Below are 26,769 nucleotides of genomic sequence, written 5' to 3' on the forward strand. Positions count from 1 at the left end.
TTGATTTAAAACAGGATATAATAAAAACACAGTCACGAACTATGTTACTTTATTTTGTTTTCTTTTAAGTTTTATTTTTATTGCAAAGTCAGATATATACAGAGACAGAGAGAAACATCCTCCATCCGATGATTCACTCTCCAAGTGACTGCAATGGCCAGAGCTGCGCCGATCCGAAGCCAGGAGCCAGGATCCTCTTCCGGGTCTCCCACACAGGTGCAGAGTCCCAAGGCTTTGGGCTGTCCTTGACTGCTTTCCCAGGCCACAAGCAGGGAGCTGGATGGGAAGCGGGGCTGCCGGGATTAGAACCAGCGCCCATATGGGATCCTGGCATGTTCAAGGCAAGGACTTTAGCCACTAGGCCACGCCGCCAGGCCCGAACCATGTTACTTTACCTGAACTGATTTCAATAGAGGAAAAAACAAACAAACAAAATCGCAAAGTGCTTTTTATTGACCTGACTTGCAGAATAGAAGAGAAAGTATAACTGCAAAACTCAGCTGTATTCTTTTTTCTGGGGGTTGGGGGGTTTCCCTAGAGGTGTATTGCATAAAGCCAAAGAATCCTGAGTTCCTCCACCCTGGACAAATCCAACAACAGACACCCTCATTCGCAGGGTCAGGGGCACACTTCAGCCAGAAAGCTGCTTTGGCAGGAAATGGTAGATTTCCTCCTCAATAGGAATTCCTCTTTTGCAGAGCATCTCTGGGGGAGGGGAGGAAGCTGTTTTGACCACTAACAACTCAGAGTTTAAATTGACAGAGGTCACCGGGAGCTGAGATCCTCACCCTGGCTCTGTGGGACTGGGGAGTATTCAGGTCTCTTTTTTTACAAATTCCTAGTTGGCCCAGGTGGTTGGGAGTTGTATGGGCACTCTGTGGGGTTAGTTCTCCAGTACACACCATGGTATTTCCTAGGTCCTCACTGAGAGCTCTGTGACGTTTGCTAGGGCCAAATAGATCCCACATTAGCATTCTCTAGCGAAGGCAATCCAGTGTTTATTTTTATTTATTTATTTTTTTGATGGAGTAGCAAAATGTCCTTTTTGCAGTAGCGAACAGTTCTGGCAAGGAGTGGAAAGATACATGGGGGAATGTGTTACTGTGGTCCCTCTTTCTGCCCTTCCCCAGTCTTCATCCCTACTGGCCTAGAAGAACTGGCAGTCACGACCTTGGTGTACATGTGAACATGTTGTCCACAGCACAGGCACCAGCAAGTGATCAGGCCCAGTCCCAATGCATGTACTCCAGACTGGCTCTTACCAATGGGTGCTACAACCTAGCCCATCCTGGCCCATCCCCAGATCTGACTCTCATGTGAACTGCTGAATACTACAGCCTAGCCTGGCCTGTCCCCACCCTTTCTGACCCTTCTTAGCCTAGTTTAGCCCACTCCCAAACCCAGCCCACATGTATACTGGTGGGTGCTGCAGCCTTGCCCAGCCGGATTCGCTCATAGCCCTGATTCTCACACTCATCAGTGGGAACTATAGCCCAATAGGGGAGTCCCCAGAGTCCCCCTACCAAGCCTGTGCCTAGCCCTAGGTCTTGTGTATGCTGGCAGGTACTGCAGCCCAGCTTGGCATGGCACCTTGCAATTTCAGTTCTTGCTGGTGGGTGTTGCATCCTAACCCAACCAGGTGCAGCTCACACCCTGTCCTGACTCTTAGCATCCGGTGGGTGCTAAGGCCTTGCCCATCACATCCTGTTCCCCAGACCTGGCCCACACAGACACTGACAGAGTGCTGCAGCCTTTCCTGGCCTGGCCCACCCCATCCCTGACTCTTGCTCTCCACAGAGAGAGCTGTGGATTAGTAGGAGAGTTTGTCAATTTTTCTACCAGACCTGCTGCCAGGCCCAGGTCCCACACATGCTGGCAGATGCAGAGGCCCTGCTTGGCATTGTTTGTCCTCAGTCCTGGCCCTTGCATGAGCCAACAGGAGTTGGCCTTCACTTGGCCTTCTCCCAGCCCCAGTCTCTGCAAGTTCAGGTGAGCTCCATTGTCCAGTCTGTCTAGGCCTGTCACCACTCCAGCTCTCCTCATAAATTGGCTGATGCTGCAGTCCCACAGAGGCAAGCCCACAAGTCCCCTACAGAACCTGCCACCAGATCTGGTTCTCTTGTGTTTTGGTAAGTGCTGCAGTCTAGCCTGACATGGCCCACCCTCTGTTCCGATACTTTGGGACAGGTATGGTGGCCCAGCTTCAGAGAAGCCCCTATTGTTTATATATGCACAGGAAATTATTGGCAAAACTACAGCTGTATTTGTCAGTGCATCATGAATTACCCATGTAGAAAGTCTATTGTTTCCCTTTTTGTTTGTTCTTGAAACAAAGCCTTGGCTAATTCCTTTGATGGTTGGGAGAGAAGAGAATTGGAAAATGATTGTTCATTTTCAACGAGAAATGATTTCTTTTTTTGTTTTCCAGCTGGGATGATTCGTGATTAGGATCTCTATTTTTTTATATCCTTAAAACATTACATATGCTGACAGCTTGCAAATTAACTTCCAGATCACCCACTGAATCGCCCTTCCAGAATATTCTGGAGCCCCCACAAAGTCACCATTGCTGGGACTCAGGAGGCCAGATCCCCCAGCACAGCGCCTTGAAGTGCTGGATACTTTAACTGAAGGAAAGGGCCCAGATATCAGAGCTTCCTGACTTTCTTCTGCCTTTGCCTCTCTTGTTCTGTTTTCTCCAGCAACCCAGGCCACAGAAGTTAACTTTCTCCTTCCTTGATGTAAGACGCACAAATAGGAACCGTTCCCCTAGAGCCAGCCACAAGACCTAAAACTATTACTCTAACCCTTCCTTGCCTTTCTATGTGAGAGCTAGCCATAAAGAAATGATTGGACCTGTCTTGACTGGTAGTAGGTTCTAAGACTGTTATTTCCAAAGTGGTCCTATCCTATGCCGAAGAGGTCAAGAGGAGTCCAGCAGAAGAGCTTTGCTGAGTCTCTCTTCACCTTTTTACCATTAGGCCGTTCCCCTTTTGTCTAATTATCCTTGTATATGACTTTCCATTCATCATCTAATTGAAGCATACAAATAAATAGCTTTCCTGGGTCTTTGGGCTTTAATTCCTGAAGGCCTCCACGTCACATAAATCTTAGAGTAAATAAATATGCTGTGCTTCTTTATCTCTGTTTAGGAAAAGATGTATTTGAAAGGCAGGATGACACACACACACACACACACACACTCCCAGAGATACACAGAGAGAGAAAGGGAGAGTAGGAGATCTTTCATCTGCTAGTTCAGTTTCCAAGTGCCCAACACAGCTAGGGCTGGGTTAGCCCAAAGGCCAGGAGGTAAGAACTCTTTCCAGGTGTCGCATGTGGGTGGCAGGAATGCAAGTTCATGGGACATTATCTGCTGCCTCCCAGATGAGTAACAGGAAAATGAGCTGGAAACATGAACTAGCTGGTATATGAACCAGGCATGTCAGTAAGAGATGTGGGCATCCCAAGTGGGAGCTCAATCCACTTGCACCACAAGGCCCAAGCTGCTTTTCTCCTTCGAACTCATTTTCCTGCCAAAGGCCAATTGGATATCCATAATATCATTCCTGGGCCATAAACATTAGCCTGTTCTGTACTTACAAAATGTTGAGTACCATCTGTAGTTGCCTTGATGGCACTAGCCCAGCTGGTTTTGATGGCCTTGGCTGGTCTACTGGCTGTATGATCCATACGGTGGAACATTTCTCCTGTTACAGGAGTATCAACCATGATACTGCTATACATGATACTTTCCTACCTTACATTGTCAGACCTTGCGCTCTTCTGTGTCTTTCATTCTGATTAACACACTGTCTGTCTATCAACCTCAGGCCAAAATCTGAAAGTCACTCTTATTTTTTTTTTCTTCGTCTCTACAACTGATTAGTCAAGTGTATTTCAAAACAGCTCTCAACATCATCTCTTTTCTTCGTTGTCTTTTCTTTAACTTGGCCAGCCCATGCATGCGTGGCTGGCTCTAATCACGTCCTCCATTAACTCTCTCCTCCCTTCTTCTCCATACCATCATGCCTCACACCTCCCTCTCTACTGATCTTCAGGGCAACTCTTTACAACGATAGCTTCTTCCTGCTGACAGGATGTAATTTAGACTCTTCAGTATGGTTGCCCTGGCCTCTGTCAACTGTAGCTGGGCCCCACCCCATCCTGTAGAGTTCCTCAAACTCACCATGCCATTTTAGGTTGTTCTGCCTTTTCCTGAAGCATTCTGGTTCTCTTTGCTGGATTAACTTATGGGGCGAGGGGTACTTCCATTCTGTATTTATTTATTTATTTTTAAACAATATTTTATTTTATTTTATTTGAAAGGCAATTTGATAGAGAGTACAAGAGACACAGAGAGAAAGAGCTTCTATCCCCTGGCTTTCTCCTCAAATGGCTGCAATGACTGGTGGTATGCCAGGTCTTCTTTTTTTTTTTTTTTTTTAAGATTTTTATTATTATTGGAAAGCTGGATATACAGAGAGGAAGAGAGACAGAGAGAAAGATCTTCCATCCGATGTTTCACTCCCCAAGTGAGCCGCAACGGGCCGGTACGCGCCAATCCGATGCCGGGAACCAGGAACCTCTTCCAGGTCTCCCACACGGGTGCAGGGTCCCAAATCTTTGGGCCGTCCTCGACTGCTTTCCCAGGCCACAAGCAGGGAGCTGGATGGGAAGTGGAGCAGCCGGGATTAGAACCGGCGCCGATGTGGGATCCCGGGGCGTTCAAGGCGAGGACTTTAGCCGCTAGGCCACGCCGCCGGGCCCGCCAGGTCTTCTTATAGGGCCCCCTTATGGGTTCAGGGGTCCAAGGACTTGAGCCATCTTTTGCTGCCTTCCCAGGCAGCAATCAAGGATTTGTATCTGAAGTGGAGCAGCCAGGACATGAACCAGTGCCCATAAGAGACACTAGCTCTTAAAGGTGGAAGATTAGCCAGTTGAGCCACTGTGCTAACCCCCATTCTGTATTCTGATGTTTCGCTAAATCGAGCTGACAGCAGGTAGATTAACAGAAGAGAATGAATAAATATTTATCACGATGTACTCACATATCCCAAATGAGATTCAGAAATTTGTCTGTTCTTCACAGGGGAGAGGAAATGGAGGTAGCTAATTTTGAAGTGATAGTAAATGATCTTTAGGGGCACTGGTTAGACTCAAAGAGTTGACAATGATTTGTAAATGATTCTCTCTGGCAGTAGAACATACTAAAGAACAGACAATACTTTGTGACAGTCAGTCTGGGAGTGGTTACAATCCCCAATGTTCCCCAATGGTATGAGTTTAATCTTCATCTGTCAATAGAATCCCAAAGAAAGAATCTACAGGGAGGTGGTCCTTTGGTTGGATCCTGTTCTTTAGATCAACAAAGAATTTTAAAGAAACTTCCATCTTTGATTGTAGGTATATGGGGTGGTGGTGGGGAGGACTGGTGAACAAGCAGAGGGACCATTTCAGAACTCCTTCCTGGCACCACTGCCCTTGGTTTTTACTCAGATACATAGAATTGTGAGAAATGATAAATGTTGCTTTGAGGTGCATTATTAAGCATCAAAAGCAAATCACTATAGCCTAACATGTAATAGGTGTTTCATAAATGTTTAATGGATCAGCAAATTGTTACTCCCGAGGGTATTACATCTTCTTTCATATGATGAAAGAACAAACTGTTTTATGATGAAGTTGTCTGAATGAGAAGTTGCCTGATGGCAACAGACCACAGGGGAATCCCAAAGGTTTAGTTATTCTCTGTCATTCTGGAGCTTTCAGTGGGCAGAGAGCAATGGTCAGGGCCCCTTTAGTCTAAGTATTTTGGATGCCTTGAACTCCAGCCTCCAGAATTAGAAGCAGATGTCACCTGGCTGGCAAACCGCTTTCTGTAGCCAAACATGCATTTTTGACTATCAAATAAGCATCAAATTACTCACCACGAAGTTTGACACAGAATTCATACACTCTGAGTTGTCTTATCTTGTCATTTTTCTAAAAAGCAGAAATACAAAACTATTTTTTCTAAGATTTATTTATTTTTATTGGAGAGTCAGATATACAGAGAGGAAGAGAGACAGAGAGGAAGATCTTCCATCTGCTGATTCACTCCGCAAGTGGCCACAACGGCCAGAGCTGAGCCAATCCGAAGCCAGGAGCCAGGTGCTTCTTCTAGGTCTCTTACATGGGAGCACGGTCCCAAGGCTTTGGGTTGTCCTGGATTACTTTCCCAGGCCACAGGCAGGGAATTGGATTGGAAGTGAATCAGCACTCATTTGGGATCCTGGCGTGTGGAAGGCAAGGACTTTAGACACTAGGATACTGCACCAGGCCCACAAAACTTTTCTTCTTCTTTTTTTTTTAAATTCGATATATGTGTATAACAAAAGATTTTTTGGTCAATGAAACCACTTTGTATGATACTTTCATAGCAGATAATGCATCATTATATATTTAGCCAAATCTATAGACTAAAGTTTGATGTAGACCATGATTTTTGCACAATAACGGTGTGTAAATGTATTAATTGTAACAACTGTACCATTGTAGGGAGGGGTGTTGATGAAGCGGGAAGAGATACATGTATGAGGACAGGGAATATATAGGAAGCATCTTTATGTTCTGCTTATTTTGCTGTGAACTGAAGACTGCTATAAAAACTAGTGTATTTAAAGAATTCTGTGCATAGCATGTGGGGAGAAAAGAGTTGGTTATTTGCAAGGTGTCTTGTGTATTTGCTTTTTTCTCTTTCTCCCGAAAGCAAACTACCCTACTGCCCTCCATTTCTACCATCAGTTACCGTTACATTCCACATCTCTCCTGCCGCCTTTCCTGCCAACGGTCACGATGTTCTTTCAGGCTGTCTCTCCTGAGTGGTCTGCTGTGGCGTCCTTCGACTCTCATTTCTGCTCTAGCCACTGAAATCTGGCTTCCTTCTCAGTCAAAATGACTCCTGCCAAGTTCGACTGTGTTTACCCAATTGCTGAATCCAATGGCAAGTTCAGCCCTTATCTGCTCCGCCTCTGTCCCACAGGAGTGCACCTGTCTCCCTGTGGAAGCTCCATCTCCTCTTGGCTGCAGTGAGGACACTGGTACTCTTCCTTCTACCCCTCTGGCAATGTCTTCTCTCCTGTCTTCCCTTTCTTTCTACATAAATGTTGATATCAAACTCTAACCCATCCCTAGAAACCCAGACCAGTTTCTACTTAGGCTACAAATAAAATCCCATTTCTATACTTATGATCCCAATGTAAATTATGATCAGATTTAATTTCTTCACCCACAGGATGGAGATCATCCACAAGACAACCAACTTGTGAGGGTTCAATGAAAGGAGTTTCGCACAGGGTCTGCCATTTATGTTCTTATTGTCTGTTAGTCATTATACTGTTTTTTTCTAGATGCAATTGAGATATCCTTTACTGTCTTTAAGAATAAACATTTCTCTCTAAGCTGAGAGAACCTAAAGCGGTTATGGGGTGGGGAATTACTGTTTATGTCTGCATTCTTTTTCAGCCGCTGTCATATTTTTTGTGTTTCATGTTTCTCACATTCATGATAACATGTATAGTTTAGTTCATGCGATTCAGTTCTGTCCAACAAAGCTACACTAGACCATTTATCCAAGGTCAGATGTTGTATTGAATTTGGAGATGCACCAATGAATGGAAATCAACTCCAGTAGGAGAGAAAGACACTCCATTTGCTGGTTCTCTCTCCAAGTGGCCACAATGGCCGGAGCTGAACTGATATGTGGCTGCAGGGTCCTGAGACTTTGGCCCATCTTATACTGCTTTCCCAGACCACAAGGAGGGAGCTGGAAGGGAAGTGGAGCAGTTGGGATACGAACAGGGGCCCATATGGGATCCCAGCCCATGCAAGAAGAGAACTTCAGCCACTAGGTTACTGCGCCGGGTGCTCCCATAGCAGTTTTAATTAGACCTAGAGCTAGCTTGGGTGTAAATTGCTCAAACTCTATACCATCTTTGAAGTTAAGCTTTATGGTTAATATATGACTGGCCTGGAAATTTGTGATTGGTTGAAGAGACAATGCAGTATGTGGTCAGTGTCACACTAGCTGGCACCACGATGGCCTGTATCTCTGAGATGCTTGGATTTTTTATACCAGTGAGGTTGTGCCGGTGCACTCAGCATCCTAGCATTTTCTGTTTCTTTGTGGGCACAAAGCTAGTTCTGTTGGCTGGATGAACACAGCCGCAGGATTTCCCTCCCAAGAGATTTGCAGAACTTGTTCTCCGGATGTCTCCTCCCTCGAAATGGAAGGGAACTTGGACTGGTGGACCTGTATAGTCCCTTCTGACCTTGAAATTCTGTGAGGTTATAAAAGCAGTACTGAGTTCAGGCGGCAGCCTTGATGCTGGCCTGCTTGGCCTGGTAGTGTTAATCAGTAAACGGGTTGCTAAGACAACATTTGAGAGGTGGATTAAGGTGGAGGTGGGGTAGAAGAAAGTGTTCTTTGAAGAGAACAGTAGTTAGAGGAAAATAGAATATAAGCCCAACTCAAGCCCCACCTTCTCCTGGCAGCCTTTCATGCTCTCTGGACCTTCAGCTCCTGCACACCTATACAAAGCATGTGTTCTGGATTCAAACTGTCGCCAACCTTGAAACACAGTTTCACTCTTATGATTTGTTTTCTAAAAGGATGTGCATTTGTCTGATAACTGCCAAGGAGATTGTAATGCATGCCTGTTTGGGAAATGCCACATTGCTCTACACTGGAGACAGAAAATATGATTCTTAAGAACTCCATTTATTGAGACCCTGAGCCAAAGTTTCCAAGGTCCATAGCTGAAGCCAGCTGGGCTGGGCAAGGGTTGGTTGTACTCCCTCTCCTTGGTCCTAGCACCCTGCAGGAACTTAGCAATGGCCCATTGTTGTGTTCAGGGAGGCATTCGTGCCTTCCCCACACCTCCCTGAAATCCAGGTCCTTGAGCTGGGTTGCTTTCTGGTTGATTTCCAGGAAGAATCTGGCCAATAGAGGGGATGAGTGATGGACTCTCCTGGAAGTACAGGTGGCATCGGTTTCCTGTCGCTTTGGGAAGGGAAATACCCTATGTCCCCACCTGATTCCCCTGGACCTGTTGGAGTCCAAGAATGGTTGGAGGGAAGGTGTGTACAGAGCCTTCCAAACTTTCTGGCAAATGTTGTGGTGTACAATTTTTCTAGAGAATGGGTTCCTTGTTTTAAATATATTACTCTAAGTGCAAAGAACTCATGCTTATCCACATTTCTACTGCACGAGATCTTCTGAGGAATTATTTATGTGGGAACACACACAGATCCTTCTAGAGAAAGTGAGGATGAGAAGAAAGTCGCTAAGCTTTGGGCCTTAGGCCCAAGGGTGGAGTTCAAATTTGGATGTTTTTCAAGGCAAATAGTTAAGGTCTGCACAGTAATATTTTTCTGTCTCAAGCTCATCAAGCTGCCTCCAACATTAGCTAAACATGATGAACAGAAGTCCAGCTCAAGGCTGGGGTCCTTCAAACCAGACAGTCTGAACTTCATAGAGAATTTGAAGTAGAGACCCAAGAAAGGCTTTCTTTTGAGTAAACCCTGTAAGGGAAAGTACTGTGACAGGCCTTGCCTAAACAGCAACATCCCACCCCCTGGGCCAGTGAGATCTGCCGCAGAGTACTAGTGGACTTGTGGCCCCATATTTTTTAACAATGCAACATCCAGTTTTAGCACCCGTTCTGAGCAGGAATTATTTTTTTATGACCAAAACATGGGTGACTGCCAGGTCTTCCACTTGCTGCTGAACAGTGCAGTGATATAGAGAATGCTTGCAGGGAGGAGGAAGTATAGCATTACGCAGTCACTCGTAAGACTGATAAGTAATAAAGACTAACAACTGCAGGTAGATGGAAGCAAGGGCCCTGGAACAGGCAAGCCAAAGCAGGGGGCATCATCAGGAATGACTTGGGAAACACCAGTGAGGTCCCACATCCAGGGCAGTTCTGTTTAACCACAGGGAAGCAGCTGATACTGGGTTTGAGCTAGAGACAAATTAAAACTGAGATCTGAAACAGTGTTATACCACCCAGTGTTATAACACCTATGTTTACTGTATACATATATATGTTTTTTAATTCATTATTTGAAGGCAGAGACCGATACAGACACACACAAACACAAACACAAACACACACACAGTAAGAAAGAAGAGACAGGTGCACATAAAACACACACACATACACACACAGAGAGAGAGAGAGAGAGAGAGAGAGAGAGAGAGAGAGAGAGAGAACTCTCATTTACTAATTTACTTACCAAATATCCTCAGTTGTCAAGTTGTTAAAGCTGGGAGGCCAAGCCCTGACACGAGGAACCTAACACACGTTGCCCATGTGTGGCAGGAGTCCAGTACTTGGTCACATCGCTACCTCTCGGGGTCTGCATTAGCAGGGAGCTGGAATCAGAAACTTGAGCTGGGTATCAAACTCAAAGACTCTACTGTGCAATAAAAGGTGGGGAGATCAGGTATGTAGTTTCTTAGCCTCTAGGCCAAACACATCCTCTCCCTTAGTTTATTTTCAATAGATACTCTGTACATATGCACACCACTCATACAAGCCAGACATAATTCTCACAGAGTGGGTTGTTTAATTTTCAACACATTTTTTTAATTGTCCCCCTAAAGTCAGAAGTTAAAGAACTCTTAGGTAATACTATGTGGAGATGCCTGACTTGATGGATCCTCCAAGATTATGAAAGCTCAGAGTGAACAAACTCAGGGGTGCAGATCCCTTTTGCAAAATTCTGCTCTAACAAACCTGTTCCTGTAGGGTTTATGTCTTTAGCATGTAGCTTTAGGATTGTGGCTGCCATATCAAATGCTTCTGTGAGTGCAGAAATTCTCTTTTTCTCTACTTTTATTATGTTTTAATTTTGGTCAGTTTGGTTAGGGAGGTTAGGAGTGCAAACATATTTTAGGAATATGTAATTATGGAGTAGCATAATTTTCAAATTATAATAACAAGAGGTAACGATAATTCCATGTTTACTATAACCCAAGTGCTGGTTAATTGCTTTACAAGAATGAAATCAGTGACTCCTCACAATGACCTCATGAGTAGGCGCCATCATTATCCTTATGTTCCAAATGAAGACTGGCATGCTGAGGCACTCATGCTTGCCTGATGGCGAACGGCGTCTGGTAAACAGCTAAACTGGGACTTGCACTTAGGCAATCTCGTGTCCTCACTGATGCTGTGCTTCTAGTGCAGTGCAAGCCTACCCAGAAAGGTTTAAATGATAAAGTTGATCTTGGTGGTCTCTCAGCTCAGGACTCATCCATGTCCCTGTTGAGTGCCACATGCTTGTGATGTCTTGCGTGTGTGGGCTTTCTCTTCCTCCTGGTGAACAAAGGTTGAATGAAACCAGGGTTTCATTCCCAGCATATGCGTGTCTCTTTGTCTCTTGGAGCAACTATGTTGGACATATTATATTGGACCAATTATGATACAGAATCAATGTTCAATGATCTCTAGATGTATTTTTTCCTTGTATATTACAAATTTCCAGGCAAGATAATTTCTATGGTATCAAAATGAAAGTAGAAATCAGAAAATGTGATTGTGGTCTAACGTGTCATATGCAGACATTAGGTGGGAAAATAAGTAGGCCATAACTAATGCCCTATTCAAATGAAAGGTTCATTTTATACTAAAAACAGAACATTTGAAATGGTCTATTTGCAATAGTCTATTGAGAGACCTTTTCCATACACATGTACTGCTAGTTGCCCCCCTCCAGCCACACTAACAAATGAACACAACACGGCCAGGGACACAAACACCAATACAATGAGAGACTGAGTGGTTGACAGGGTAAGCAAATTGCTTCCTAATCTGTCTAACCAGCTTTGAGGCTTAAACAAATAGCTACTCTGTGCGAAGCCAGCCTTGCCACAACCTAAGTAAACATGCTCTCTGATGTAGATACTGTTCCCCAGCCCATGGGCTGTAGCAGCATGCATCAGCCATGGTCCAGGACTTGGGCTTCTCCATTGAGTTCTTTGTCAAAGAGTCATGGGGCTGAGGCCTGGGTGGAGGGTAGACCGGGCTGACAATGACCTGATGCCTTACTGGAATCTGAGGCCCTTGAGGATTTGTTTCCTGGCCAGCGACATTTTCTCAGAGCTGGAAATCCCTATGGTCTCCCTCACTACTCATTCTCATTCTCTCTGGTCTAAAACCTGTGTCATTCAGAGTCCTCAGTGAAACTGAGACAATGCAAGAATCTGGCCACACTTCCACTGCTTTCCTCACTGCTCTTCATTTTTGCATTTGGTCCAATGGAATATAAAAGATTAAAAGCAGATTGTATGAGAGCAAATGACTAAATCATTTCTCATATAGGACAACCTACAAAAGAAAAGCAAGGCAAGAAGATTGCTTTTCCTGGAATAGCTTTTACAATGTATCTTATTTTTTTAATCTAATTTAAAAATTTATTTATAGAAGCAGAAATACAGAGTGTGAGAGAGAAAGTGAATAAGGGAGATCTTCCATCTTCTGGTTCACTCTCCAAATGGTTGCAATGGCTGGAGCTGAGCCAATCCGAAGCCAGGAGCTTCTTCTGGGTCTCCCACATGATGCAGGGGCCTGAGGACTTGGGTGGTCCTTTACTGCTTTCCCAGATACATTAGCAAGGAGCTGGATGGAAAGTTTAGACTCAAATCAGCACCCATATGCAATACCAGCACTGCAGGCAGTGGCTTGACCCACTATGCGACAGTGCTGGCCACAGTGAATTGTACATTAAAATCAAATTTTAAAACCTAATACTATTTACTGCTCAGAAAAGATCGTGGTCAATGGCATGCATTTGGCGTGAGAGGAATCACAGACAATATTAATGACGACCTCTTCTGCTATGGTTTTGTGCTGCAGCACTTTAAAAAAAAAGTTTATTTTTATTGGAAAGTCAGATATACACAGAGGAGGAGAGATAGACAGGAAGATCTTCTGTCCGTTGATTCACTCCCCAAACACCTGCAATGACTGGAGCTGAGCCAATCCAAAGCCAGGAGCCAGGAGCTTCTTCCGGGTCTCCCATGCAGGTGTAGGGTCCCAAGGCTTTGGGCCGTCCTCGACTGCTTTCCCAGGCTACAAGTAGGGAGCTGCATGGGAAGCAGGGCTGCCCGGATTAGAACCGGTTGCCATATGGGATCCTGGCACATTCAAGGCAAGGACTTTAGCTGCTAGGCTACCACCCTGGGCCCTGTGCTGCAGCATTTTCAGGCCACTGCTTAAGATCCTTTGCATGCCTTACCAGCACGCCTGTTTTGAAAACTGGCAGCTCTGTCTCTGATTCAGCTTCCTGCTAAGGCTCCTGGGAGGTGGTGGGTGATGGCCTGAGAACCTGAGTTCCTGAAACCTTTGTCTGAGACCAAAAGGGCTTCCTGGTTCCTGGTTTTGGTCTTTTCCAGCCCCAGCTGCTATGTGTTTTTAAGGAATGAACCAGTGAATAGAAGATACCCTTCTCTGTCTCTGCTTTAAATAAGTGAATCTTTCAGAAAGAAATGACTTCTTTTCATGTGCTGTCTGACCTGTCACAGGTACCTTCACATTTGTCGTCTCTTATAACCTTCGTAAGGAATCTTCAAAACAAGCAGAATGTTATCATGCTACCCATGTGAGAAACCCAGATTGGATTCTGAGCTCCTGACTTCAACTTGGCTTGATCCAGGCTCTAGTGGGTATTTGGGGAGTGAGCCAATGAATGGAAAATTTGCCTTTCAAAATTGTTTCTGAAAAGGTTGCTTTTCAAGTTATTTCCTAGAATTTTTCATATCCTGGAGAAGTCAACGACTTGTCCTATTCCAGGCTGTGATGTCACAGGAGGTGTGGTCAGGAGAGGCTCATGTTTCTACATCCAATGCCTTGATCCCCCTGCAGTTGTGGACCATACGATGTGCACTATAGTCATCCCTGGCTTTCAATAATAAGAGAAAAGCCAGAAACTTAAAGAATGAAAATGAATTTGTGATTCGATTATGCTATTTACTTTGAGGTGAATGATTAGTCATCTTTGTTCATTGAAGTCTACGCAACCTTGTGGTATGTCCTGACTCTGACACACCTTGTTGTGTGATTTCATCTATCAGCTGGCATGATGACTAATTCTTTTGAGCTGTCCCCTGTCTGTGTTCTTGTTTTAATGGGAAACTATCTCTTTGTAAATCTACATTGAAAAGACCAACTATTATCATGACTTTTATAGATGTAGCTTAACATAATGCTGAAACAGAGTTAATGCCCAATAAATGGTGGTTATAATAATTAAAAATCAAAGCTTGCACAGGAAGCTGCTGAGCAGGTGGTTTTTGAAGCACCGTAGACGCATAATAACTTGGGAAGCCTGTGAATGACTTTCAAAAAGGCCACATCAGAAACTCAAGGAGAAGCAGCAAAAGAAGTGGTTTGTCTCAGCACAATTTTATTCGCCCCTTTCATTCCTCAATTTTTTAGAGAAGACATCCAAGTTAATATTCACTTCATAAATAACCAAGATCTTGGAATAATAATATGAACATAGTATTTGGTTGGAAGAATTTTGCCAAGTTTCCAGTCACCTTCTGACACTGATAAACCCTTCTTGGTTGGCCCAGTCCTGCTCATTTCCTAGACCAAAGAGCTTTTTACTAGGGCCCTGACTTCAACAATTGGTCCGGAGCCATTTGGACCAAACCTGGCAATGAATCTTGAGTGCCTAGTGATCTGTAACCATTGTAACTCCCATTGTTATGAATGCAGTTTCTGAATTCAACTTCATTTTCTTCACTTTGAAGCTATGTAGGGATTCATGGTGCTGTTATCTTGTCATATATATATATGACATTCTCTGCTGCTTTCATTTATATATATATACATATATTAAAAGTATATATATATATATTTTTATGGGACCCTATGATGGCTTAATGGTTAAATCCTTACCTTGCAAGCGCTGGGATCTCATGAGGGTGCCAGTGTGTGTTTTGGCTGTTTCACTTCTCTCTGCTTTTGTCCTGGGTGGGCAATAGAGGATGGTCCGAAGCCTGGTAGCTGGCTTCAGATTGGCTCAGCTCTGGCCATTGTGGCCATTTGGGAAGTGAACCAGCAGATGGAAGATGTTTCTGTCTTTCTCTCTGTAAATCTGATCTGCCTTTCCAATAAACTTGGAAGAGTTACAGTGAGACAGAGGGAAAGATCAATAGTTAGATAGATAAAGAGAGAGAAATCTTTCATCCACTGGTACACTCCTGAAATGGCTTCAATGGCCACAGCTGGGCCTCTGTGAAGCTCAGAGCCAAAAGCTTCCTCTGGGTCTCCAAGATGGGAACTAGATCCCATGGCTTCGGGCCATTCTCTGCTGCTTTCCCAGCCCATTAGCAGGCAGCTGGATTGGGAAGTGGAGTAGCTGGGGCTGTGCCTATTTGGAATGCCATTGGCACAGGCAGAGGATTAACTTGCTGGTGCCAAAACAGGTACTTTTGCATAGAAGGAAACCATTTGCTTTAAGGCAGGGTAAAAGCAGTTACCAAAGGTGTAAAAAAAAAAAAAGTAGGGATATATTGACTTTAATGACTTTAGAAACAATAATAAAAGGAAGAATCAAGATGGTGGAATAGGGTAAGGACACGTTTAAACAGATGAAGAAACATTTAATCGGGATGAAGCAGAGAGGACACATTCCAGGAAACAGGAGAGGACAGAACAACAGCAGAGGGGTACCTGGAGACTGACAGACACAGGAAAGTAGCAGACACAATGGTATGGTGTTGCAGTGACTGATACTCTAGCGGCATTCAGCCAACGGTGATCTGAACTCCACCAGCAGCTGGAACTCTACCAGCAACCAGGCGGGAAGGGACTTTCACTGGGAGCTTGGGAGGTGAACCCAGACAAAGATAATAATAATAATAATAATAAAAGGAACTAAGAGTTGGTTTACCTCATTATCACCAATATGTTGTAAATTCTTCCTAGGAACTTTTATTGGCTTAAGCTTTGAAAAATTGACTTTCATTTATTTTTTAAAAATTGTACTAATGTTTATTATTATCATTCTGATACAGCTCCATAGGCCCTGGGATTTCCCTTATCCCCTCTCCAATTTCCTCCCCCCTCACTGAGTTCCCCTATATCATTGCTACAGTATAGTTCTTCATACACAGTCATATGTCCATGGTTGTGGGCATGGACAATGGCAGAGAGTCCAGCAACCTATTGTCAAGGTATAGTAAACAGTATCGTTGGGAGTCTATCTTTGTCTGGAAGTAGACATGCATACTGCATTGAATCCTCACATCTGGATATGATAGTCTCCATTTCACAGTCCTGGAGCAGCCAGGACTCCAATTGGTGCCTTTATGGGATGCTGGTGTTTCAGACAGTGGCTAACCTGCTAAGACACAGCATTGATGATCTTCAGCATGTATTATATATAATATAGCTTGCTCTGTGGTCCATTCTTTTCCCCAAAAGACCCATTCCAGTATAGGGGGAAGGAAGTGTCTTTCCTGAAGCCTTGTGTGTGATCATTGCATCTCATATCATGGCATTGATTGGAGTGCCAGTTGCTCAGCCTCTAATCTATCTCCCTGTTTATGCACTTGGGTAAGCAGCACAAGACAGCCCGAGTGCTTGGGCTCCTGCCATTCATGTTGGAGACCTAGATTGGGCTAGATCAAGACAATCTACTGGGTCTCTCCGGGAGTGAACCAGTGGGTGGAAGTTTCTCTCTCTCTTTCTGTGTTAGTCTGCCTTCCAAAAAAAAAATAAATACTCAGTGAGGTGGGAGAAAATTGGGGAAGGGATAAGGAAAATCCCAGGGCCTATGGAACAGTATCACAAAATGATAATAATAAAAAGAAGTAAGATAAAAAAATGTGTATATCAAACTAAGCAGACAAATAAATAAGAAAATAAATATATTTCTTAGGTTTATTTCTGCAGCCTCTATAACAAAAGAAAGATTATTCCAAAAGCTGACAAGTTTATATATTATTTTAGTTACACAGGGGGCCTTCACAAGGAAGTAAAGACTCAAACTGGGAAGCTTGTGTTTTCTTATTTTATGTCTGTGGAAGAGGGAGCAGTTGAAGCAGAGCTGGCCTTCAGGGTTATGACTTCATGGTAATAAGCAGGGGTGGGGAGTTTTGGGCATCTCTTCGTTCAGAGTCTTCATTGTGTCTTCAGAGATAACAATGCTGTTTCCTTCTGGCTGTGGGGAGAACACCTCTCCATTGAGGTATCATGAGCAGTTCCAGTGAAGAATGGTGAGGAAGAAGGTGATGTTGCAGGTGGAAGTGGATGATGGTGGTCTTTGTTCTTATCTCAAGTTGAAGAATTTCAAGCAACAGTGAGCAAAGTGAGAGTTGTTGAAAGTAGAATACTTCCTGTCATAGCAGGATGAGGGGGTCAAGGGGAAGAGTTACCAAAGAACCTTGCTAGTGTCTGACTTTTACAGACAGGAAGTGGCTTCCTTTGGACTGGCCCGTTTCTGAAAATCAAACCTGGATTTAACCAATCAGGACAGGAGCAGAACAGCAGCTACCAGAAGGCGGGGATTACAACCCTGTCTAACTTTGGTAAAATTAAGTTGGTAACTGACTTAACTGCCCTCTAACTGCCCATTAGCCCATTTAACTCCTTACATCTGTTCTGCCTGCCCCCCTTCACTGCCTCAGAAGAATTGGCTGTTAGGGTTGTGGTGTGATGGCCACTCCAGGCTGCTTTAGGCTGAAAGAGGATGTTGTTAAGTAATGGTAACAGAGCATTCCTCTGAGGCTAATATACATGTACCTGGTAGAATGCATATTTCTCTGGGGCCTTCATTGGGAGTACTGGCTGGAGTTTTGATGGCTTCTAGTTGTTGAATCTTATCTGGAGGTAGGATCTTCTTAAACAACAAGTCAAGTCCCTGGTGCCTATATACAATTAGTTGTTCTTGCTCAAGGCAGAACTGGGGTTGTCTTCCACAGTTGGGTTTGCTGGAGCTTCAGAGGTCTAGATTTTTGCTCAGATGTATGGATTCAGGCACTGTGGCCTGAACCTTTGCCCACTGGCAGGTTCCATGCATGTTCCATGAAGGAATGCCCATCTGTGAAGAGGACCCAGTCTGGAATTAATAGAGGTTTCCTTAGGATCATCTCTGGCTGCACATGCCTGCAAGTTCACAGTTATGCCCTGGCCCTTCCATGACTTCTGGGAGAAAAGTGCCAGGATTAAGAGCGGAGCATGTTTTGATCTGAACTGCAGGACTTTCTAGTAATAATGGCTGGTATTTCAAGAGATGGTTATCTGTTAACCAGAGGCTTTATTTGGAAGCCAGCAGCCCAGTTACATCATGATGCACATATATGATTAAATCTTGCTTCAAGGTAAGTTTAGTGGCTTCAGGAGTCAGTAGGGCAATTGCAGGTCTTGCTCAGAGGCAGGATAGTCATCTCTTGGCCAGTCGATGAAGTTTCTTCCCGAGACATGCTATAGGTTGTTGAACTGGTCCTCTCCATGGAGCAAATACTCCTAAAACTATCCCTTTTCTTCCAGGTACATAGAGATGAAAGATTCTACCTGGAGGGGTTTAAGGCGCGAGCCCCAGGGCAAACAGAAACTGGGAGTCAGGGAATAAAGGGGTACAGAAGACATCCATTAAACCTAGAAGAGTAAGTCAGGCCATCCATTCTTTCTGGAATCTGCAATAGCAAGTTGTAGGAATTAGGAATTACAGGAGGTTTGGGGACAATGGCCTCATGAATGAGACAATGATCCTATAGTATCTCCATTCTACAGTTGACTTTTGCATGGAAGCCTGAAGTATCAAAAGTTTTCACACCTTAAGATTGCCTACTATAGTTTTTGGTCCTTCCTGAATCTCAAACTTTAATGGGTATTTTCTCTGGTTGGGAAAAATGCAATTTTTTTAAAAGATTTTATTTTTGTTGGAAAGCAGATCTGTAAAGAGAAGGAGAGACACAGAGAGATCTCCTGTCCACTGGTTCACACTCCAAGGAGCTGCAATGGCTGGAGCTGAGTCGATCTGAAGCTAGGAGCCAGGAGCCTCTTCTGGGTCTCCCACATAGATGCAGGGTCCCATGGCCTTGGGCCGTCCTCGACTGCATTCCCAGGCCACAGGCAGGGAGCTGGATGGGAAGTGGAGCAGCTGGGATATGAACCAGTGCACAAATGGTTTCCCAGTACATGCAAGGTGAGGATTTAGCCACTAGGCCATCACACTGGGCCCATGAATGGGTTTTTAAAGATAAACTTGGACAGGTTGTACAGTTATAACCTGTCCAGCTTTTCCTTGGATGCTCAAAACTTTGAGATTGAAGGCTGCCTCTGCCACAATGAGGCATAAAATCTTTCCTGGTCCTGTAAGAACTGTGATCTTTCTATTTAGCAAAGGTACTGGGTTTTCTAGCATGACCCCCTCTTTAAAAAGCCATCCCCCCAAATCCAACCCCCCCTCCGAAACCCGAGTGAATATTAGGTAATTCCAGACACCACTAAAAGGTTGGGTGAAACACTTAACCTGAGGGTTTCTTGAGACACTTTTTATGATTACAGTAGCAGAGCGGAAGGGGAACAATGGGCAAAACCGCAGTGCGGGACAGGAACAGTTGCTCTGGGGTAGAAGGAAATCTGTAGGACTTCCTTCTACTGCAAGAATTACGGGAGGCTCCTGGGTGCTATTCTGATTGCTGTGTCATCAGAGCTTGTGAAGAAGGTACTGCCTCTTCACGGAGGTCTGTTGGATATGCCCAACCCTGGAGTTCTGGGCGTTCATGGCAGTCATGCTTCCAGTGAGCTCCTTTACAAATGGGGCAAGGCTCTGGTGGTCTGTTCTGAAAAATCTCTGATGAGGTGTCCAATGTCTCCATAGCAACAGCATTAGGAATGTGGCCATGCAGCTGCCACCAGGAGCATACCTCCCTTACCCTTTCAATTCTGCTTTTAGCCTTGGCCTCATTCCTGCTATAAAAGACTGAGGTGGCCTCCCTCAAGAGATTAAATGATTCAGGTTCTACTGCAAAATTTTTATTTTCTTTTTAATAATGTTTACAAAGTTAAGAGGGGTGTGCTCCCACACTGGTCTCTCATTAGGGCAGAGAGGGTCAGATACCAGAAAGGGGGTGGGACAAAAGTTTCAGTTTTCATTTTTTTCTCCTGTGTCTGCAAGGTGAGGAGCGGGAGGTGGCTGCTTCCTGCTGTCAAAGTGCATCAGCACCTGGGACTGGAAGATGATCATTTGATGATGCCTTAGAGACCTCGAAGTGGGGAAGAGTGTTCTAAGGGTGTTACTTGAGTGGTTTTGATAAGAAGTTGTTGGTTTCATTGCTCTAGGATCGAGAAAATCTTTCCAAGGGCTGTTGGTTGACCAAGTCCACTTTAGTGTATCCATAGACCAGGAACCTGCTGCAAAGATTGATCAGCAGAGTTATCCAATCTGTTCTGCTTTCCATCCTCTGATGAAGCAACTGACATCTCCTGCTGGCCTAGGTGAGTTGGCATTCATGTCCTCTATGTGCATCTGGACATGCTATCCATTGCGCAGGTGTCAGCAACTGGCAAGGCCCAGTCCTAATACACGCACTCCTAGGTCGGGCCACACATCCTGTAGTTTTTTTCTGTGGACAGGATCTGAGTCTAGTGATTTGGTTGGGGAGTCCCCCAGGCAACCTCGTTGGGGTGATCTCAGACTTGACTCTTCTGTGTACCAACCAGAGCAAGGTCAGGTTCCATTTGTCATCTGCACCAGTCAGCGCAGATACAGGTGGATGCAGTTGCCTGGTCACTTGTCCCCTAGTTCCATGTCTCACACAAACCAACGGGTCCAGCCCAGCCAGCCTGCCACAGACTTGGTCCTCATGCACACCAATGGGTGTTGCAACCTAGTTGGGGTGATCTCCAATAACTCCACTAGGCCTACCTTCAGATCTGTTTTTTTCACATGTTGCAACCTAGGTCAGCCTATCCGTACCTCATATGGCTCTTGTGCACACCCATGGGTGCTGTGACTGAACTCAGCTCACCCTACCCCCAGACCTGGCCCTTACTTATGCCAACACATGCCACTACCTTGTTTAACCTGGCCTGCCCCCAGCCCTGGTTCCAGTGCTTAACAGTGATAGCCACAGCCTGAAAGAGGAGTGCACACAGTATCCTTGCTAGGATCTTGCATCTGCCAATGGGTACTGCAACCAGGCTTAACATGACTCACATTAGTTTTAGCACTTCTCAGCTGATGCTACAGCCTAGGCTGGTTGGCTGCCCTTATTCTGGTTCTCATGCACACCAGCAGGTACAATAGCCTAGCCCATCATGGCCTGCCCCAAGACAGGCCCACCCCCAGTCTCAGTTCTCACATTTACCTGTGGAAGCAGCAGCCCGGTGGTGGTGTCTGCATTTCTCCTACCAGGATAGCTCCCGATTCAAGGTCTTTCATGTGCCAGCAGGTGCTAAGGGCCAGTCTGTGATAGCCTGCTGTGTCTTTGCATTAGTCAGATGATGCTACGGCCTGGCATAGCCTGACCAGTCCCCAGTTCCAGCTCTCACCAGCAGGTACAGCAGCCTAGCCCATCCTGGCCCACTCCAGTCCTCATGTGAACTGATGGTCCATCTTGCTCCCAGCCCCTGTTCTCATGCTTACCAGTGGGAGCTGTGATTTAGCATGAGAGTTTCCCAAACTCCCTACCATGCTTGCTTCTAGTAATGAATCTCACATGTGTGGATGGGTACTGCTACCCAGACAGACATGGCCAACTTCCAGTCCTGGCACCCCACAGTGAGTCCTGCAGCCTAACCTAACTGGTTCACACCCATTCTGACTCTCAAAAATGGATGCTACAGCCCAGCCCAGCCCATCCTGACCTACTCCCAGACCTGGCTCTTATGTGAACTGGTGGGTGCCTTGGCCTAATCCACCCTGTCTCATACCCATCCTGGCTCCCATGATTGCTAGTAGGTGATATAGCCTAGCCCAATATAGCTCATCCCCAGACCCAGCCCATATGCATATGCTACAGCCTTACTCAGCCAGGCCTGCCCAAATCTCTGGCTCTATCATTCACCTGTGGGAGCTGCAGCCCATCAGGAGAATCTACAGATTTCCCCTACCAGGCCTGTTGCTAGTCCTGGGTCTTGTGCTTCAACCCAACCTGGACTGGCCCACCCACAAGCTCAGCCCTCATTGGTGGGTGTTGTAGCCTAGCGCAGCCGGGTGTGGTCTACACCCTGTCTTGGCTCTCCTGCATGTCAGCACATGCTGAGGCCTGGCCCAGGTTGGCCTGTTCCCAGACCTAGCCCACTTAAATGTGATGAGTTCTGCAGCTTGGCCTGCCCCTACACCAGGCTCTTGTACTCTCTAGTGGGAACTATAGCCTAGTAGAGGAGTTTGCCAAGCTCCCTTACCAGGTCTGCTCCTAGCCCTGGATCCCGTGGTGGGTGCAGTGGCCCTGCTTAGTGTGGTCTGTCTTCAGTTCCAGCCCTTGCATGTGCTAGCAGCGCTACAACCCAGCCCCATCATGCTTCCTTCCAGCCTCAGCCTCTGTGAGTTATTAGGTGGGTTCCTGTCAGGTGAGTTCTGTGGTCCATCCTGAATGGGCCCACCACTACACCTAGCTCTTCACACAAACTAGTGGCTGCTATAGTCCTATAAAGGCAAGCCACAAATTCTCTTCAGAATCTGTCCCCAGATGCAGTGTTGTTGCATTCTGGTGGGTGTTTTGGCCTGGACTGACATGAGCTATCTCCTACTCTGACACTTGAGGGTGGCTACAGCGGCCTAGCCCAGCCAGGCATGCTCTCTAGCCCCAGCTGCTGAATGAGCCACTGGGCAGCAGGTAATGCTATGTGACCCATCCCAGGTGTGACCCAGGCTTGACCCAGGCTTTCCCTTGGTTTCCCCTTCTAACTATTCTATCTTAACTACCTTGCCTACTCATGAGTGCAGTAGTCTGGCCCATAGATGACCCCAGAAATCATTCCTTGCCCATCAAACATGTCCTCAGCTGATTCAATTCCAATAATATATCAATAACTCCCCAGACCCCCTTCCCCGGGTAATCTGCAGCAGCAACACCCAGCCCCCAGCAGCCCTCCCTGGGAGCCAAGGTAGCATGTTGCAGCCGGGAGTTCCCTGCCTTCCCCACTTATCTTTAAAAAAAAAGAAAAAAAGCAGCTGTGTTGGCATACTGGAATAATTAACACAAAGTTGGCAGTTACCAGGTCCAGCATGCCTGCCAGATACTGGCTGCTGTTCTCCCAGCAGTGTAACTCTTGCTTAGGTATAAGGCAATCTAGGCAGTTGTCTATAGCTGGGGTTCCATTGCAATTTTTTTTTCTCCTCATGTCTGGAGCAGACGCTGGAATCTCTGTGCTTTTATAGAATCAGGGTGCAATAGGGTGTATACCTTTGAAATCTTCCTCAAGCATTCCATGAAGGCAGATTTTTCAATGGCTCTTGATCAATCTGAGATCATACAGAGAGGCTGAAGGAGTTGATTCTAATTCTCTGTAGGCCCTCCATAGCACAGATGCTTAGAGGCCTTCTTTTCCAGTTGTCTGCAGGATTGTTAGGGTCCCAGGTTAGGATTATCCTAGGGAATTGCCTGTTGACCTGTGGCGAATGGCACCTCTGATTCATACTTTGTCCGTGAGATACGTACAATGCCTCCCCAAATTCCTCTTCCATCTGAATGGCTCCAAGTTTCTGTGACCTAGTTAGAGTTTGGCAGGTGATTGGCATTCTCTCCTTCTGTGATATTTCATATGTCTGTGCTAAACTCTGGAGGGGCTCTATGTCATGGTCTGGGTCATCTGTGAAGCTACCCAAGCCTTCCTTCATCTGCCTAAGTTCTTGTAGAGAAAAAGATACTTGGAGTTGAACACTCTCCACCCTCAAGGCTTTTACTGATGAGGGAGTAAATTAGCACGAGGCTCTGGGGGAACCAATGGGATATGAGGACAAATGGGGAGCAAGTGGATCACAGACAAATTTTTGTGATCCTGGGGGAGATAGAGCTGTCATATTGTAATCAGTGCTTTCCTCTGGAGGTTGACTTTCTCCATCCTGACATTTGTAATCAGGCTAGACAGCAGTGTGAAAAAAATAGAAGAAAACAAAACAAAAACGATAAGGTATTAAAGGAATCTCAAAATCTGAGGATGCATCCCAAGAGGGTGCTTGTTGCAAATGGGTTTGTTTTCCCCTCTGGAGAGAGAAGATAAAAACAGAAGCATTCTTTGGCTTTTCTCTCTGCTGGGTTTGAGACATCTCTTGGATTCTCTTGCTGCCTGTGGCGTGAGAAGGGGGAAAGGTGCAGCTAGGACTAACAAGTATTATTCATGCTTGCTCAGCCTTCCATGTCTGGAACCTTAGGATGTATATTTGCCAGAACAGCACACACCAAGAGCGTGCTAGTACTGAGACTCCTGCCTTGAGCACATGTATATAATTGCTACTCTGCCCCATACATGAAAATAAACAGTTGTTTTGCACCTTCTAACCTTTAGAAAGGTATTTCAAGCTAGAGTTTGGAGGGAGGGCACCAGTCATGGCCTCTACTCGGGCTGGTGACTAAACAGGTGAAGGAATAAAGGAGCAAGGGGAATAAAAATTCTTGCCAACAAGCTATCTCTAAGGCAAGAATATCTCTTAGAAAGGACCTGATGTAGGTGAACCCAAAAGAGGGAGAGATGTCAACAAGATGATCCATCTCCTCTTGTCCAGCTCACAAAGATTCTGTATCTTCAGAGACCACAGTTTAGTGAGTCAAGCAGAAAAAGAGACGGAGATGGTATCTAGAGTTTGGGGCAAGGTCTGGGATCATTGGTGCACTGAGGCATGGAGCCCAGGGCCTCACTCCAGGCTGTACTTAATATCCAAAGTGCTGATGCCTGCAGGAAGTGTACTTCCCAGCCCAACATCCTTCTGGCTGTTGAGATCTAGATCCACTCTAAGCTTTCAGGAGTCACAGCACCAAGGAGCTGGGGGAGGATGAGGACAAGGTTCTTAAACCAGCATGCCTTGAACAAAGTTATTAGAATTTTTACCATTGAAAGCCAATGACAGCAAGCATCTAGGCGATCTAACAATTCCAGATCCTTCATTTTTTTCAAAGGAAACCATCTGGTTGATTACATATTTTTATCAATGTGGTGTTATGATCAATGCCAGTCTAACATGTTTTACTTTGTCATGTATAGCAAGGGATCAGTCACCCCTCTCCTGAAAATCCCAAATGAAGTGAAATCAGCAGATGAGAGAGTTATGTACACCTCATGTTTATTGCAGCTCAGTTCACAATAGCTGGGAATGGATTCAGCTCAGATGGCCATCAGCTGATGACTAGATAAGAAAATGGGTTCTATATGCAGTATGGAAATACGACTTAGCTATATAAAGAAAGATATCTTGTATTTTGCAGCAAAATGGCGAAACTGAAAACCACCAACGCTGGTGAAACAAGCCAGCGTTGGGCCCAGCGGCGTGGCCTAGCAGCTAAAGTCCTCGCCTTAAACGCCCTGGGGATCCCATATGGGCGCCGGTTCTAATCCCGGCAGCTCCACTTCCCATCCAGCTCCCTGCTTGTGGCCTGGGAAAGCAGTTGTGGCAAATTAAGATTGTGAATATGGAGTGGAGTAAAATTATGTCTTGGCAAAAACTGATGAAGTGAGAGGGGGAAGGGAGATGTATTGAGGATGAGAGGGGAGGGAGGGAATTGTATTTGTCTGCTTGGAACTGTACCTGTGGGACACATAAAAGATCTTTTTCTAATTATAAATTTAAAAAATTTGCATCTACATGACTATTGGACCTTGATGTAGTGCTATGCAAATGATACATTCACATTTTGCTTTTTGGCATTTCTAATATACTGAAGGGAAAAATTGAACTTGTGTTTGGATCTATAGCACTGACCAGAAGTCTTCTAAAATATAGAGAATTATAAGGTTTGAAATTAGTGGCAGATCATGGTGCCTTAATAAGTTAGTCCATTAAGGCTTAACTCAGCTCCAGGCCATCCCCATTTATGGCTGCTTAGAGGCCTGTGTGGTGCTATTCTCCGGCCTCATTCTGGTCATTGGTGGCCAACTGTCCGTGACCAATGGCCCCATTGTTCAGCTGTGAAGTGCCGGTTGCTGAGCTGTGTCAAATTGCCTTTCGTGCTGCTACCCTGCCTAGGAGCTCAGGTATTAGACTTGGTAGGTGGGGAGAAGTTTAGAAAAGGAAAGGACATTTTAAAAAGTGAAATTACGAGTTGGCTACTACTGTTTCTTGCCCCAGGGGACAGGAAAAACAAGCTCAACCAGTGTCAAACTCCAAAAAGTGTGTGAAGTTGCATGTTAATGGCTGAGGCAGGTTGTAATGAATAGCCAGGAGCAGGGCATTTCCAGCTTGCTGTGGCTTCTGCAAGTGGCATTTTCAGTTCTGTTTATTTGAAGCTGGGGCACTTTCCAAACATGTTAGGAAATACACAGCTGCACTTCCTACAAGGCCGATCTTGCCAGAAAGGTGTTCAGTGTCATGTCTGGAGATGTTTAATCTTAGTGACTCTGATGGCTTTTTGATTAGTAACCTTTTTTGTTTTTCTCTTTTTCTCCTATTTCAAACCCTCCAAGTTTACCAGCTCACTTGCTGTTGCACATCCACTGCCCAAAGCAGGTTTAGATGATTGGCACTTTGTCCTGATCAAAGCTAAGGAGGATTTGTGTTTTCTGGTTGCAAGTCAGTAGGGGCAAATTTTAGGTGATAATAGCAAAC

Source organism: Ochotona princeps, chromosome 28 (genome assembly GCF_030435755.1).
Source record: "Ochotona princeps isolate mOchPri1 chromosome 28, mOchPri1.hap1, whole genome shotgun sequence".
Taxonomy (NCBI): domain Eukaryota; kingdom Metazoa; phylum Chordata; class Mammalia; order Lagomorpha; family Ochotonidae; genus Ochotona; species Ochotona princeps.